This window comes from Chiloscyllium punctatum, chromosome 36 (assembly GCF_047496795.1).
Source record: "Chiloscyllium punctatum isolate Juve2018m chromosome 36, sChiPun1.3, whole genome shotgun sequence".
NCBI lineage: Eukaryota > Metazoa > Chordata > Chondrichthyes > Orectolobiformes > Hemiscylliidae > Chiloscyllium > Chiloscyllium punctatum.
This window is the reverse complement of record NC_092774.1, coordinates 66,592,449-66,609,999: the sequence shown is the minus strand read 5'-3', so window position 1 is coordinate 66,609,999 and position 17,551 is coordinate 66,592,449. Positions and strand designations below refer to the sequence as shown.

At 46.6% G+C, this 17,551-nt stretch overlaps 1 protein-coding gene and 1 pseudogene across 1 annotated transcript in view; both read right to left on the bottom strand.

Moving 5' to 3' along the window:
• The window catches only part of LOC140460614 (uncharacterized), a 333,883-nt gene that overhangs the window by 38,824 nt on the left and 277,508 nt on the right, over positions 1–17,551 (bottom strand). The window lies entirely within an intron of this gene.
• LOC140460616 (uncharacterized) lies at positions 1,431–16,420 on the bottom strand (annotated as a pseudogene).

Genomic DNA, 17,551 nt, shown 5'->3' with positions numbered 1-17,551 from the left:
TGAATCCTGATGCCATCTGGCCTCCTGCTGCCAACTGCAGAGAACAGAGACGATCTGTCACTATTCTGTCTCTTACCACCACCTTCTCTCCCCCCCCCCCCCCAACTTTGTTCTTCCTCCCACCACCCAGCCAGTTAGCTCCTCCCCCTGCAGCCCTCTCTGATCCCCTTTACCTGCATGATTCACACTCTCACCCACCTGATCCTGTCCACTGACCCAATGTGAAGGCTCTGTCTGGAGATGAATGACCATCACCCGGAATAAAATGATGGTTAATTTTCCCCCTGATGCATATGCAGCCTGGCTTCCAGCTCCAACTCTGAGCCAAAGTCCTCCAGCATATGTTTGCTCTCATCCAGAGCCTCCCACCTTCTGCAAAGCAAAAGACAAGTCCCACCCTGCACTCTCCAATGTGTGTTCTGTAACTGCTCAATTGTTTTTAGTGGCCGAGCAGAGGCTGATAGCCAAGTTCGGAACCCATGAGGATAGTCTCGCCAGGGACCTTGGGTGACCCCACTACATTATACACTCACTCTCTCTCACACACAGTGACGCAGACCCTCTCACATACACATGGTCTCTCAGACACACACACATACAAACACACCCCACGCACATGACTTCTCAGAGGCTTATACTCCATCACACAAACTTTACCAAGCATGCAATCACATACACATGGGTCTATGGGGTGAATTTGCATTTGCAGATACATTCGATGTGTGCTCTGAGCAGAAATCAGCAGGTAGTCAATCCATGTATTATTTTATAAATTCCTACGTTGATAATGGAACCAGTCTGATTCAAAATTCATATACAGACACACTCAAACTTCACACCTTTCATACATTGTGAGAGCTGAGATGTCACCTATTTTTATAAAACCTGAAGTCATCTCGAGACTGTGACTTAAAAAATGTTCTGCGATTTATACATTAATGAACCAAAACTTGCAACCCATTCTCAAAGAGGAAAGACTTAACAGCAATCCAGGTTTTTTTCAATATATCATTTCTGTTGCATGACACTGTGATCTTTTGCTATAAATTCTGTGTCTTATGATCCTGCTCCACAGCTACCCGATGAAGAAGCAGTGCTCTGAAAGCTCGTGCATCCAAATAACCTGGACTATAACCTGGTGCTTTTTAACTTTACCCACCCCTGTCCAAGACCGGCTCCTCCACATCGTTTCTCGTGAACACGGCCCACACACTTTACTGCTGCCAGGAAACTTTACACAGTGCTGAGGAAATGGTGCAGTACCTGCACTCCTGAAAAGTTTACAATTTCTAACAATAGTATCTACTCATTCACGACTCCATCTGATACATGACATTGGAAACTTAGTGCAGGAGGCTGGAAGAAATGAGCAGCTTTAAAACAAAAACCATTTGGAGCTCAAAGCTTTGAATGAGAGCCTGAGCCCAACGTTAAGTTCAAGTAACTTTTATTGTGACCTAACTTTGTTACAGCTTCAGATTCCCCCCAGCAAAAAGGCATAGAAAAAGTAGGGTTTTTTAAAAAAACACTCAAGGTCAAAGCGCACACACTCTCCCCACCCAACACCACTACCAACCCCTCCAACCCATTGCTCCTTCAATCCTCCTGCAATGGCATGTGAACTCGCTGGTGGCTCCGCAGGTTGAAGGAGCGGGTGAAACCCTTCCCACACCGAGAGCAGGTGAAGGGCTTCTCGCCCGTGTGGACCCGCTGGTGGTTCAGCAGGTTGGAGGAATTGCTGAAGGCCTTCCCGCACACTGTGCAGGGGAACGGCCTCTCCCCCGTGTGGACCCGCTGATGGGTCAGCAGGTGGGAGGAACTGTTGAAGGCCTTCCCGCACTCGGGGCAGCTGAAGGGTCTCTCCCCCGTGTGGACACGCCGGTGGGTCAGCAGGTTGGAGGAGTTGCTGAAGGCTTTCCCGCACTCTAAGCAGCTGAAAGGCCTTTCACCCGTGTGGACCCGTTGGTGGTTCAGCCTGTAGGAGGAACTGCTGAAGGCCTTCCCACACTCGGGGCAGCTGAAGGGCCTTTCCCCGGTGTGGACCCGCCTGTGGGCCAGCAGGGCAGAGGAATAGCTGAAGGCCTTCCCACACTCTGGGCAGGAGAACGGCCTCTCCCCCGTGTGGACCCGCTGGTGCTTCAGCAAGTCAGAGGATTTGCTGAAGGCCTTCCCGCAGTCAGGACAGCTGAAGGGCCTTTCTCCTGTGTGGACCCGCCGGTGGGTCAGTAGGGCAGAGGAATCACCGAAGGCCTGCCCGCAGTCAGGGCAGGAGAATGGCCTCTCCCCTGTGTGGACCCGCTGGTGCTTCAGTAGGTCGGAGGAATTGCTGAAGGCCTTCCCACACTCTGAGCAGCTGAAGGGCCTCTCCCTTGTCTGGACCCACTTGTGGGTCAGCAGGGCGGTGGAATTCATGACGGCCTTGCCGCACTCGGGGCAGCTGAATGGCCTCTCCCCTCTGTGGACCTGGTGGTGCTTTAGCAGGTCGGAGGATTTGCTGAAGGCCTTCCTACACACTGGACAGGAGAACGGCCTCTCCCCGGTGTGGCTGCGCTGATAAGTCTCCGGGACAGACGGGGCACGAAAGCTTTTCCCACAGTTACCACACTTCCATGGTTTCTCCATTGCTGAAGCTTCAGCTGTATGCAAACACATGTACAGCCCCTCCCTGCTGTGAATTCCTGTTTTCAGGCCGTATAGCTGTTACACGCTCCACGCTCAGTGCACTGCAACAGTAGGGTCTCTCATCAAGTCCCACTAATGCTGAAAAAGTACTCAAACAAAAACCAAAAAGCTTGTTTCCTTCTCACAGAATCATAGTTGAAAATTGTTGCGGTCCTGATGGATTGGGTGACTGTCAGACATTGATGTCAAAGTGAGGACTGCAGTCGCTGGAGAGTCAGAGTCCAAAAACGCAGCACTGGAAAAGCACAGCAGGTCAGGCAGCATCCGAGCAGCAGGAGAGTCAATGTTTCTCGAGTAATGCTTACACCTGTTCATTTTGAAACTTCTGTCTTCAGATCTTCAAATACGCTGCAAAAAGAAATAATAAAATTCATCACTGTCAGTGCAGGGTAGAAATTCAGAACAAGCAATTCTACTTTCTGCAGAATATTCTTTTCTTGTTCCACAAAATTGAAAACACCATCCCACTCTCTCTCCCCCTCTGTTCTCACTCTGCTCTAACTAATTTTTACAGGGCAACCAACAAGGTGACTTTGTCACTGTATAAGTTTAAAATTAATATGAAAGTAGTCTTCGATAAGCTGTTGGCACTTAGAAGTTGACAAGGCACTGGGATTCGATGAAATGTATCCAAGGATCTTGAAGAAAGGGACGACAGAAATTGTGGGAGCACTCACCATAATTCAACGGTCCTCCATGGAATTGGAGGAAGTGACTGAAAAACTGCAAACATTGTAGCCTTGTTTAAGAAAGGTTGTAAACATATACTCAGCAATGACAGGGCAGCCAGTTTAAATTTGGTGGAAAAGCAGAAATAGTTATTCTGGTCAAAATTTGTAGTTTTATGGAGAAAGGTGGATTAGGAAGAGTCAGCGTGGGATTGCTGAAGGGGACATTGCATTTAACTAACTTGATGGTCTTTTTTGCAGAAGTTACAGGCTTGACGAGGATAACACCTCAGCTCTCCTCTTTGTTATCCATCCTGGCTGTCCTAGGGAGTCTGGTACACCTACAGCCTTGACGTTATGCTGAATTTGAGGGGATTAAAGCACGAAAGTGAGACTTCAAATTACTTGGCTACACGGGTTTTGCTATCGTATCTCTCCCATAAAGGCTGACAGAACAGGCTGTGAGCAGGAGTCTGCTGGGCACCACCTTCATTAATCAAAAGAGAGAGAGCTATTGATTCAGCACCTCAGTAAATCTTGAGGCAGTCTTGGCTCCTATGCACATGTTGGGATCCATGTAAGGAGATGTTTATAGTTTGCTTCTGTACTTAGAATTCATAAATTGAAGCCAGTGTACATTTTAAAAAATCTTCAAGATTAAAAGTACAGAGGAGATCAATATTATACAACAATCCAACAACCCCGTCCCAGGACAACATGCGCCTGACCCTCACAAAGATGGCGGCCGGTTGCCCGGGCAACCCGAGAGCTCCTTCGCCGGTGAAGTAAACACTGGGGCCTGTGGGGCTTCTATTGGAGGCCTCAGTCCTCCCCCTAGGAGTTTATAAACTCCCCAGTCTCCCTCCTCCCGCGGTTCCCAATCCTACCCTGTCTCACTGTCTCCTCTCCCCGGGGGCAGGAGCCAGGTCTTGGCGCTCGGGCCTGGCGACCTCCCCGGGATGTTTCTGAAACCTGGTCCTGTCCTGAAGGAGGATCACCGGGACCCGAAACCCGTCCTCACATTTCTCCCGACACGAGCTGCCGGACCTGCTCAGCTTTTCCAGCGGCTCCTGTTCTTGTTCCTTCAGCCGCCGGCGGCATTCCTCTCCCACACTCAGTAACACTGTCTTTGTCCGGCCACTGTCTTTGTCCTACACTGCACATGCGCCAACACACAGGGGGCGTGGTCCAAACAATGTCGTCACCAACCGAGGGGGCGTGGTTGGGGAATCCTCCAACCAATAGGGGACAATGGGGGTTGGTTTTCCCCGCCCCCCAGCCCCTGAAAGGTGGGTTTCATTTAAATGTGAATGTGGTTTTCTTTTTAATGTTCAGCCTGTTCAGGAATGTTACTCCAGACCTTTGGAAGGCTGAAACATCGGGAAACTTCCAGACACAAACAAAGGGGTTTTCAAAAATGAATAGAAATAGGGAAGGGAAATTACAAAAGAAGCCGAGTATAAAATATCAAAAGCTTCTATTGTTGTGCCAAAGGGAACAGAGTCGCTAAAGTAAATGTTGGTTCCTTGGAAGATGAAACAGGTGAGTTAATAAGGGGAACACTGAAATGACAGAGCTGCTAAATCAATACTTTTCCTCAGTGTTCACTTTGGAGGACAGCAGTACCATTCGGATTGGAACTAGCAAGTCAAAGTCAAATCAACGTCGATAGGTACACTATTAGGATTGAGGGCAAACAACTCCCCTCGGCCTGATGGCCTACATCCCAGGGTACTAAAGGAAGTGGCAGTGGAGATTGTGGATTCATTAGTTACAATGTTCTAAAATTCCCTGGACATGAGAAAGATTCATTGAGTTTATTTAATAGAGAGATCGGTAGGTTCTTGATTGTCACATTTTGGCCCACTCTCCTAACGTATCTCGATCCATTTGAAAGGTTCATGTTTCCTCATTGCAATTTACCATCACGCCTATTTATGTGTCATCCACAAATTTGGCAAATGAGCCTTTTATACGTGTATCCAAGTCCCGAATGTAGATTGTAAATAGTTGAGGTCCAAGGACCCAACCCTGTGGCACCGGACTAGTTACATCTTGCCATTCAGAAAAAAAAGCCATCAATTCGGACTGTCTGTCTTCTGCCCATCAGCCAGTCTGAATTGATGGCTGTTTTTTCTGAATGGCAAGATGTAACTAGTCCGGTGCCACAGGGTTGGGTCCTTGGACCTCAACTATTTACAATCTACATTAGTGACTTGGATACACGTATAAAAGGCTCATTTGCCAAATTTGTGGATGACACATAAATAGGCGTGATGGTAAATTGCAATGAGGATATATGAACCTTTCAAATGGATCGAGATAGCTTAGGAGAGTGGGCCAAAATGTGGCAGATGGAGTTTAATGTGGATAAGTGTGAGGTCATGCATTTTGGTCAAAACAAAAACAGCAAAGCAACCTATTATCTAATAGAGGGTTTGGGATGATCTGGTGCAGAGAGATCTGGATATCCTCATTAATGAGTCACAGAAAACTAGCATGCAGGTACAGTAGATAATAAAGAAAGTGAATGCAGCATTCGCTTTTATCGCTAAAGGAATAGAACATAATGGGAGGGAAGTGTTGCTGCAACCAAACATAGCATTGCTGAAACTGCACCTGGAGGATTGGGACCAGCTTTAAACTCATTTCTCCTTACATGGTTATGGTAGGGGATTTAACTTTCCAACCATAGACCAGGACTGCCATAGGTTTAAGGGTTTAGATGGAGAGGAATTTGTTGAGCTTGTTCAAGAAAGATTTCTGATTTAGTATGTGGATATACCTATGGAGAAGGTGCAAAACTTGACCTACTCTTGGGAAATAAGGCAGGACAGCTGACGGAGGTGTCAGTGGGGGTGCACTTTGGGGCCAGCGACCATAATTCTATTAATTTTAAAATAGTGATGGAAAAGGATAGACCGGATCTAAAAATGGAAATTCTAAATTGGAGAATGGCTCACTTTGACAGTAATAGGCAAGAACTTTTAAAAGCTGTTTGGGGGCAGATGTTTGCAAGTAAAGAGACGGCTGGAAAATGGGAAGCCTTCAGAAATGAGATAATGAGAGTCCAGAGACAGTATATTCCTGTTAGGGTGAAAGGAATGTCTGGTAGGTGTAGGGAATGTTGGATGACTGGAGAAATTGAGTGTTTGGTGAAGAAAAAGAAGGAAGCATTTGTCAGGTATAGACAGGATAGATTGAGTGAATCCTTAGAAGATTATAAAGGTAGGAGGAATATACTTAAAAGGGAAATCAGGAGGGAAAAAACTGGACATGAGATAACTTTGGCAAATAGGGTTAAGGAGAATCCAAAGGGTTTTTACAAATACATTAAGGACAAAAGGGTCACTAGGGAGAGAATAGGGCACATCAAAGATGAGCAAGGCAGCCAATGTGTGGAACTACAGGAGATGGGGGAGATACTAAACAAGTATTTTGCATCAATGTTTACTCTGGAGAAGGACATGAAAAATATAGAATGTAGGGAAATAGATCATAACATCTTTAAAAATGTCCATATTACAGAGGTGGTGGTGCTGGATGTCTTGAAACACAAAGGTGGATAAATCTCCAGGACCTGATCAGGTGTACCTGAGAACTCTGTGGGAGACTATGGGAAGTGATTGTTGGGCCCCTTGCTGAAATATTTGTATCATTGAGAGTCACAGGAGAGGTGCCAGAAAACTGGAGGTTGGTTAACATGGTACCACTATTTAAGAAAGGTGATAGGGAAAAGCCAGGGAACCTGCCATCGGTGGTGGGCAGGTTGTTGGAGTGAAACCTGAGAGACAGGATTTACACATATTTGGAAAGGGAAGGACTGATTAGGGATAGTCGCCATGGCTTTGTGCGTGGGAAATCATGTCTCACAAACTTGAGTGCTTGAAGAAGTAACAAAGAAGATTGATGAGGGCAGAGCAATGGATTTTATCTATATGGACTTCAGTAAGGCATTCGACAAGGTTCCCCAAGGGAGACTGGTTAGCAAGGTTAGATCTTATGGGATACAGAGAGAACTAGCCATTTGGATACAGAACTGGCTCCAAGGTAGAAGGTGGTGGTGGAGAGTTGTTTTTCAGACTGATGGCTTATGACCAGTGGAGTGCCACAAGGATCGGTGCTTGGTCCATTCCTTTCTATATTTTTTATGCAAATGACTTGGATGTGAACATAGGATGTATAGTTAGTAGGTTTACTGATGACACCAAAATTGGAGGTGTAGTGAACAACGATGAAGGTTACCTCAGGTTACAATGGGATCTTGATCAGATGTGCCAGTGGGCTGAGGAGTGGCAGATGGAGTTTAATTTAGATGAATGCGAGGTGCTGCATTTTGGAAAAACAAATCAGAGCAGCACATCTACACTTAATGGTAAGGTTCTAGGGAGTGTTTTTGAACAAAGAGACCTTGGAGACCAGGTTCACAGTTTCTTGAAAGTGGAGTTGCAGGTAGATAGGATAGTGAAGGTGGTGTTTGGTATACTTTCCTTTATTAGTCAGAGTATTGAGTATAGGATTTGAGAGGTCATATTGTGGCTGTGCAAGAGTATGTTGAGGCCACTTTTGGAATAAGTGTACAATTCCGACATCCTTCCTCTTGGAAGGATGTTGTGAAACTTGAAAGGGTTCAGAAAAGATTTACAAGGATGTTGCCAGGGTTGGAGGATTTGAGCTGTAGGGAGAAGTTGACTCGGCTGAGGCTGTTCTCCCTGGAGTGGAGGCAGCTGAGGGGTGACCTGAGAGGTTTATGAAATCATGAAAATCACGGATAGGGCGAATAGCCAAGGACTTTTCCTCCAAGATGGAGGAGTCCAAAACTAGAAGGTATAAGTTTAAGATGAGAAGGGGAAAGATTTAAAAAGGAACTAAGGGGCAACGTTTTCACGCAGAAGGTAGAGCGTGTATGGAATGAGCAGCCAGAGGTAGTGGTGGAGGGGGGTACAATTACAACATTTAAAAGGTGTCTAGATGAATAGTTCGGATTTAGAGGAATATGGAGCAAATGCTGGAACTTGGGACTGGGCCAGATTGGAATATCTAGTCAGCGTGTATGAGTAGAACTGAAGTGTCTGTTTCTGTGCAGCGTGACTATATAAGTCCATAACTGCTATGACCGAAACTAGACCTTTTTACTGATAATCTTCCTGCTGGATTTTTTTAGTGCACCCAGTTTCAGTCGATTTCTGGTGGGTAAAATTGGCAAATATCGTGTATCCTGGAAATTCTGAAAAATAAAACTAAATAATTCTCCCTGTGAATGGTACAATCCTCCCCCGCCCCCCCCCACCCCACCCTTTTCCTCCTCCACACCTCTCCACCTTCGAATGATGCAATCGTCTCTCTCTGAATGATATAATCCTTTATTCCCCTACAGCCATTAAGGGTACAATCCTCCCAAGTCTCAATGATACAATCCTTTCCACACCACCCCGAATGAATGGTACAATCCTCCCCCTGAGCTGGGATTCCCCAATCCCTTTCTGTTTCACATTTGCGAAGCCTTTCCCATTTTGAAAACAGTCTGTTTCTGGTCTTCCCAAAGTGTATAGCCTCAGACTTTACCACATTGGTCAGAGAAGGGGCAGATGGAATACATTCTCCTGGACTGTCCAAGCATTCTCAGCATGGACCCCTTTAGAACTCCAAAGACCCCTTTATGCCAACTCTCTGCCTTCTGCCAGTCAGCCAATCCTCTATCCATGCCAGTACCTTGCTCCTACACCAGGGACTCATCTTACTTAGCAGTCTCCTGCACGGCACCTTGTCAAAGGCCTTCTGGAAATTCAAATCGCTCACGTCCACTGGCTCTCCCTTTGTCTAACTTACTCATTACCTGCTCAAAAAATCCTAATAGATTTGTCAGACATGACCTCCTGTTGTCAAAGCCATGCAGACTCGGTCCTGTTTTAACATGCACCTCCACATACTCCCCACTCTCAGCCTTCATAAAACCTGTTAAGTTTACCCATTTTTACCATAAATACGTTGTTCTGCTCTTTAAAATGAATTCAAGTTTAAAGATTTCATATTATGTATGTACACTACCTTTGCCCCTCATAATATTTTATCCTTCTGGAAGAAGACCTTCAAAAGAGATTAGCACAAGGTATGAAACTGACTGTGACTGCATCAAGGAAAGGAGTTTGTCATTCTTACTAAGAAGTGGCTAATTATCTAAACCTACCCATGCAACGGTCAAGAAGGCACAACACCTTTTCTTCCTCAAGATGCTCAATAAATTCAGCATGTCCATAATGACATTCAACAACATTTACAGATGCACCACAGAAAGCATTGAATCTGGGTGCATTACGTCCTGCTACGGCAACTGCTCTGCCCAGGACCGGAAGAAACTACAGAAGGTTGTGTGCACAGCACAGTCCATCATGGAAGCCAACCTCCCACCCATGAAATCCATCTACACTTCTCATTGTCGTGGAAAGGCTACCAACCTCAAGGACCCCTCCCACCCCGGGAATGATCTCCTGCATCATCTTCTGTCAGGCAGAAGATACAGAAGCTTGAACACATGTACCAACAGGTTCAAGAATAGCTTCTTCCCTGCTATTATTAGACTGCTGAATGGAGCTCTCCAATATGAACTCTAATGTTGCTTCTGCACACCTCCTGTGCAGCTGTAACTCTGTCTGCCTCACTCTGTCTAAGCACGGTATGACCTGCATGTCCTTGTTTGCTCGGATCTGACTGTACTGCTGATAAAACAAAACTTTTGACTCTACTTCGGTATATAGCACAGTACAGGCCCTTTGGCACTCGATGCAGTACCGGCCCTTTATCCTACTCTAAGATCAGACTGACCTACATACCATTTATTGTACTAACTTTCATGTACCTATCCAAGAGTCCATTACATGTCCCTAGTGTATCTGACTCTACTAACACTGTTGACAGTGCAATTCACACAGCCACCACTATCTGAGTAGAGAACCTCCGCTGACATCTCCCAGAAACCTTCCTCCAATTACCTTAAAATTATGCCGAGAGTGTGATGCTGGAAAACCATAGCAGGTCAGGCAGCAGCCAAGGAGCAGGAGAATTGACATTTTGGGCATAAGCCCTTCATCAGGAACGAGGCTTGTGGGCTGGGGGTGCTGAGAGATAAATGGGAAGAGGGTGAGGTTGGGGGAGAAGGTAGCTGAGAATGCCATAGGTAGATGAAAGTAGGTTGGTGTGTGTGTGTGTGTGTGTGTGTGAGTGAGTGAGAGAGGTGGGGTGGCAAGATGATAGGTCGGAGGGAGTTGTGGTGCAGATAGATAGGAAAAAAATGATGGACAGGTCAGAAGGGGCAGCGCCAAGTTGGAGGCTTGGGACTGGAATAAAGTGGGGGAGGTGAGGAAACTGTTGAAATCCACATTTGTCCTGTGTGGTTGCAGGGTCGCAAGGCAGAATGAGGTGTTCCTCCTCCAGGCATCGGGAAATAACGGTTTGGCGATGGATAGGTTGGAGAAGTGGGTGGAGCTGATAGATTGAAAAGTTGATGGAAAAGGTCAAGAGGGCGTACTGAGTTGAAGGAACGGGACTGGGATAAAGTGGGGTGGGGGGGGTGGAAAATGATGTCTCGCATCCGCAGTCCTCATTTTCCCCTCCTTAAAATTATAGACACTTGTAAGGGGCATGGATAGAGTGAATACCCAAGGTCTAGTACGAAAGGGGCATAGGTTGAAGGTGAGTGGGGAAAGATTAGATTACTTACAGTGTGGAAACAGGCCCTTCGGCCCAACAGGTCCACACCGACCCGCCAAAGCGTAACCCACCCAGACCCATTCTCCTATATTTACCCGTTCACCTGACACTATGGACAATTTAGCACGGCCAATTCACCTAACCTGCACATTTTTGGACTGTGGGAGGAAACCGGAGCACCCGGAGGAAACCCACGTAGACACGGTAGAATGTACAGCCTCCACACAGCGAGTCGGCTGAGGCGGGAATTGAACCTGGGTTTCAGGCACTGAAAGGCAGTAGTGCTAACCACTGTGCCACCATGCCGCCCACTCACTCCTTTTTTTTTTAAGATTAGAAAACCTGAGGGGCAACATTTTCACGCAGAGGGTGGTGCGTGTATGGAATGAACTGCCAGCAGAAGTGGTGGAGGTTGGTACAATTACAACATTTAAAAGGCAGCTGGATGGGGATATGAATAGGAAGGGTACAGATGAACATAGGCCAAATGCTGGCAAATGGGTCACTAGATTCATTTAAGATATGGACTGTAAGGTTTGTTTCCGGCTCTACAACTCTGACTATGTCTACATAGTTGAAACCAATTTCACAAAATGAGGAATAGGTCATTCACCCCTTACAGCCTGTCCTGAGCTGTGGCCTAACTGCACATATTCCAGTGCAATTTTCAGAAAGATTTCAGCAGCTCTTTTAAAAAATTGAAATGCGTTTAGACTTCAATGATGTTTCTGAATATATCATTTTAGCTATTCTCAATTTTAAAGATAAGAGTTTCGAGCGAACACAGCCCACACCTCCCAGTGCTGCCAGTAACCTTTACAATGTTGATAAAACGATGCAGTACCTGTACTCCTTAAAAATTTACAATTTCTAACGATACTAGCTCCTCATTCACTGCTCCATTTGATACACGACATTAGAAACTTAGTGCAGGAGGCTGGAAGAAATGAGCAGCTTTAAAACAAAAAACCATCTGGAGCTCAAAGCTTTCAATGAGAGTCTGAACCCAGCAGTAAGTTCAGGTAATCTTTATTGTGACCCAACTTTGTTACAGCTTCAGATCCCCCCCAGCAACAAGATGTAGAGAAAGTAGCTGCTTTTTAAACAGCTCAAGGTCAAAGCGCACACACTCCCCCTCCCCTCACCTCACCTCACTTTCTTTACTATCAGTCAGCACAGAGTGGTCCCTTTGTAATTGGATCCTCGGTACAGCCTTAACGTGTGGGGCCTGGAATGGGGGCAGTGTGGAGTGAAACTGACTGCTGTGAGTCTGGAGTCACGTGTAGGCCAGACCGGGTAAAGGATGCAGCTGGGACTATTGAGTGAATCCTTTCCCACAACGGCAGTTACCTTCCCTAGAACGGGCGTGAGTGAATCAGATTGGGGTTTTCTCTCCCCTCCCCTCCCCTCCCCCCCAACAGAAAATGGTTTCATCTTTAGCTTCTGACCGTATTCTAATTCCACCATCTGCCGCGGTGGTATTCAAACCCAACAGATCCCAGAACTGGGTTGAGAGTCCAGTCGAGAACGGCACTCGGCAGTCGCTTTGTCCGTCCCCCAGCGATGGCACGAGAAATCGCTGGTGGCACCGGAGGTGGGAGGAGTGGGTGAAAGCCTTCCCACACTCAGGGCAGCTGAAGGGCCTCTCCCCCGTATGGACTCGCAGGTGAGTCAGCAGGGAGGAGGAATCGCTGAAGGCCTTCCCGCACTCGGGACAGCAGAAGGGCTTCTCCCCCGTGTGGACCCGCCGGTGGGTCAGCAGGGAGGAGGAATAGCTGAAGGACTTCCCACACTCAGGGCAGCTGAAGGGCTTCTCCCCCGTGTGGACCCGCTGGTGCCTCAGCAGAGAGTAGGAATAGCTGAAGGCCTTCCTACAATCAGGACAGCTGAAGGGCCTCTCCCCTGTGTGGACCTGCTGGTGGGTCAGCAAATTGGAGGAACGGCTGAAGGCCTTCCCGCACTCGGGGCAGCTGAAGCGAGTCTCCCCCGTGTGGACCCGCTGGTGCCTCAGCAGGGTGGAGGAATCGCTGAAGGCCTTCCCGCACTCGGGACAGCTGAAGGGCCTCTCTCCCGTATGGACACGCCGGTGGGTCAGTAGGGAGGATGAATCGCTGAAGGCCTTCCCACACTCAGGGCAGGTGAAAGGCTACTCCCCCGTGTGGATCCGCTGGTGCCTAAGCAGGGCAGAGACCTGGGTAAAGCCCTTCCCGCACTTGGGACAGGAGAACGGCCTCTCCCCGGTGTGGATGCGCCGATGAATCTCCAGGTCAGACGGAGTACGGAAGCCTTTCACAAAGTTACCACACTTCCACGGTTTCTCCATGTCCGAAGCTTCAGCCACAAGCAAATGCGTGTCCTGCCCCTCACTGCTGTGAATTCCTCTTTCCAGGCCGTATAACAGTTTCAGGCTCCATACTCAGTGCGCAGCAACAGTAGGGTCTCTCATCCAGTCCCACTGATCATGAAAATGTACTGAAATAGGAACCAAAAAGCTTTGCTCCTTCTCACAGAATTGTAATCAAAAATTGTGGCTGTCCCAATCGATTGAGTGACTGTCAGATATTGATGTGAAAGTGAGGACCGCAGACGCGGGAGAGTCAGTGTTGAAAAGTGCGGCGCTGGAAAAGCACAACAGGTCAGGCAGCATCCAAGGAGCAGGAGAGTCAACATTTCGGGCAAAAGGCCTTCATCTGTTCATTTTGAAACTTCTGCCTTCGGATCTTCAAATACTCTAGAAAAAGACATTACAAAAGTCAACACTGTCAGTGCAGGGTAGAAATTCAGAACAAGCTATTCTACTTTCTGAGAGCATTCTTTTCTTTCGTTATTCCACAAAATTGAAAGCAACATCCTTCTCTCTTTCTTTCTCTCTCTCTCTCTCCCCTCCCCCTCCTCTGTTCTCACTCCGCTTTAAGTAATTCTCCTGAAGGTGCTGATTCAAGATCAGAACAGCAAAAACGTCAAGAAATATATATTGGATAACTCCACCTGAAAGTTAATATCTTTCACAACAGTGGGATGCTGCTGAGAGTGAGCAGGTCTGATTTTGGGAAGCAAAACAAAATGTGTCAATTCAGGATGAATCGGGAATGCATCTTGAGGAATAACCAGATACATCAAGGTATTAACACAGACACTAGAGAGAAACTGAACAGAAGAGACGTGGCAAACGTTAGTAGAAAGCCAGAGTCATTAAGATATACCGCACAGTAACAGACCTTTTGGTCCAAATCGTCTATGCTGACCAGATATTGTAAATCAATTTAGTCCCATTTGCCAGCACTTGGCCCATATCCCTTGGCCAATCCACCCTACCTTGCACATCCCTGGACACTATGTGTAAGTTAGCACGGCTAACCCACACAAACCTGCACCTCCTTGGGCATGATGGGTACTTTAACACGGCCAATCCACCCTCACCTGCACATCCCTGGGCACTATGCATAATTTAGCGTGATCAATCCACCCTAACCTGGGCAGTTAAAAAATCACACAAACGCGGGTTATAGTCCAACAGGTTTATTTGGAAGAACAATCGTTCAGAGCACTGCTCCTTCATCAGGTGGTTGTGGAGAATAAGACCATAAGGCACAGAATTTATGGAAAGACATTGTGGCCTGCCACTGAAATGATATATTGAACAAATCTGGATTGTTAAGTCTTTCATCTTTTAGAATGGATTGCAGGTATCATTAATATGGAAATCCCAGAACTTCCTGTAAGGCCCCCTCTCAAGATAACATAAGGCTTTACAACAAAAGGTGGCATCTCAGCTCAGACAATGCATTAAAGGTATGAGGTCAGAGTTTGCCTGTATCTCAGTCTTGACTCAGACTGTTTCTATTTCCAAAGCAGGAATTTATAAAATATTATCTGGATTGACTGCCTGCATGAACTGCCGAGTCTCATCCACCAGCTGAAATGACTGGATAGTGAGGGCTTGATCCCCACAGTGCAATGAATTCCCACTTTCCACCAAAATCCCAAATGTCCACACTCACTCAGTTGCTCTCTCATAAATCAAATATTTCATTGTAACTTCTTCTGCTCCCAGCCTCCAGTCTTCACAACCACACTTCTGCTTTCACCGAAGACAATTAGTCATACAGCACGGAAACAGACCCTTTGGTCAAACTCGTCTGTGCCAAACAGATATCCGAAATTAATCTAGTCCCATTTGCCAGCATGTGGATCTTATGGTTCTAAACCATTCCTATTCATGTACCCAACCAGATGCATTTTAAATATAATTGTACCAGCCCCACCACTTCCTCTGGCAGCTCATTCCATACATCCACAACCCACTGCGTGAAAAGGTTGCACCTCAGGGCCCTTTTAAATCATTCCCCTCTCACCTCAAACATATGCCCTATAGTTTTGGACTCTCCTACCTTGGGGAAAAGACCTTGGATATTCACCCTATCCATGCCAGTTACAAACCTCTATAAGGCTGCCCCTCAACCTCCAATGCTCCAGGGAAAATATCCTGGATCTACTCAGCCTTTCCCTGTAGGTCAAACCCTCCAAGTCTAGCAACATCCTCGCAAATCTTTTCCGACCCCTCTCAAAGTCTCACAAGTTCTTTCCGAAAGCAGGGAGACCAGAACTGGACGCACTATTCCAAAAGTTGCCTTACCAATGTACAGCCACAACATGATCTCCCAATGCCTATACACAATGCTCTGACCAATGAAGGAAAGCATAGCAAACACATTCTTCACCATCCTATCTACCTGCGTCTCCACTTCCGCCTGGGCAGCCTATAGCCCAGCGGACTCAACATTAAGTTCTCCAGTCTCAAATAACCTCACTTCCCATCTCTTCCCCCACCCCCCACCACGACTCCCTTCTCAGCCCCTCCCCCTCATTTCTACTCCTCCTTGTCACTAACCAGATTTATTTCTCCCATTCACAACCAGGTCAGAGCTTTCACCTGTCCCCACTTCCACACCCTGCCCCCAGGACACACTTTATCTGCACCCATCCCCAATCCTGAAGAAGGGTTACACCTGAAACGTCGACTTCTCCACCTCCTGATGCTACCTGGCTTCTTCTGTTCTTCCAGCCTCCTGCCTGTCTATTTTGCCAATTGCGACACAGACGTGGATCAACGTTTCCAGAGTCTGTCCCCACCCCGATTCACTCCCTTTCCTTTCAGTTGCGGCAAGTCAACAACTGAATCCCAGAATGAAAAAAAAATGGAAAAGGTGGTGAGAAAAGAGAGTGCCGTACTCACAGATGTTGGACACAGGAAGGAGATTGCAGTCTGGGGTGAAGCTCAATCTTCATTCAGAGAGCAGCATCTTCAGAAACTCCTGGTCCAACTTCCGCATTCAGACAATGCGGTGTCTCTGATTAGCAGGAGGACTAGTCTCCTTCCGGTCCTCCAGTACTTCCTATTGGTCAATCAAAAGAAGATTGCGCGCCTTTTTGTGCCGACTGCGATGAGCATGCCCAGTATTTTGCTGACACCCGGCGAGCATGCGCACGACATTGCTGACACCGTCAACCATGCGCTGTATGCTCTATCGGGATGCTGGTGTTACTAACAGATTTTAAGTGTCCAAATGCCAATAGGAAAAAAAGGGGTAGAGCCACAATATTTTTTCCCCGTGGTTCGACATTTTATCTCGCTGCTCAACTTTTGTATGTCTTCTCCCCTTGTTGAGAGAGTCTCCCCATGAGCTGACTTTGGGCAGCGCTTTAACCAGTTACACAGACTGAAGAAACATTACACTATTCGCAGGAGGGAGTGACTGTACACGTTTCCTGAGTGTGATCCCAGTTTCAACTGTTCATCGGAAACACAGAACCAAAAGGACACCAGAACTGCGGAGAATTTGGGGAAATGTGGGAAATGTGCCGCTGCCTGATTACTTTGAACTTATACAAGTGCTCTGTCATAATATCTTTGATAATAGCTTTGAACATTTTCCCCATTACATATGTTAAGTTAAATGGTCTCCCTTTTTGAAAAAAGGATTTGTCCAATCTAAAAAAAACCACCCCTGAAACTAATGAGGTTTGGAAAATTAAAACCAATACATTAACTATTACGGGGAGAATACGGGGAAGTGGAGTTGAAATGCCTATTAGCCATGATTGAATGGCGGAGTGGACTCGATAGGCCGAATGGCCTTACTTCCACTCCTATGTCTTATAGTCTTATTTCACGCCCTAATTTCTCTTTCAGAGTCTAGGATGAATTCCTTCAAATACCCGGGACTTATCAGCTTGTAGTTCCAACAGTTTACTCAGTACTAGTTCCCTGGTGATTGTAATTTTCTTCAGTTCCTCCCTCCCTTTCAACTCCTGATTTACAGCTAGGTCTAGGGTGTTACTTGTATCCTCTCAAGTGGAGTCAGATTCAAACTCTTTTCAATTCATCTGCCATCTCTTTATCGTCCGTTACTAAATCCCCAGACTCATTATCTGCAGAACCAACACTTATTTTGTTAACTATTTTTAAGAAAAGCTGACAAAACTTTCCACCT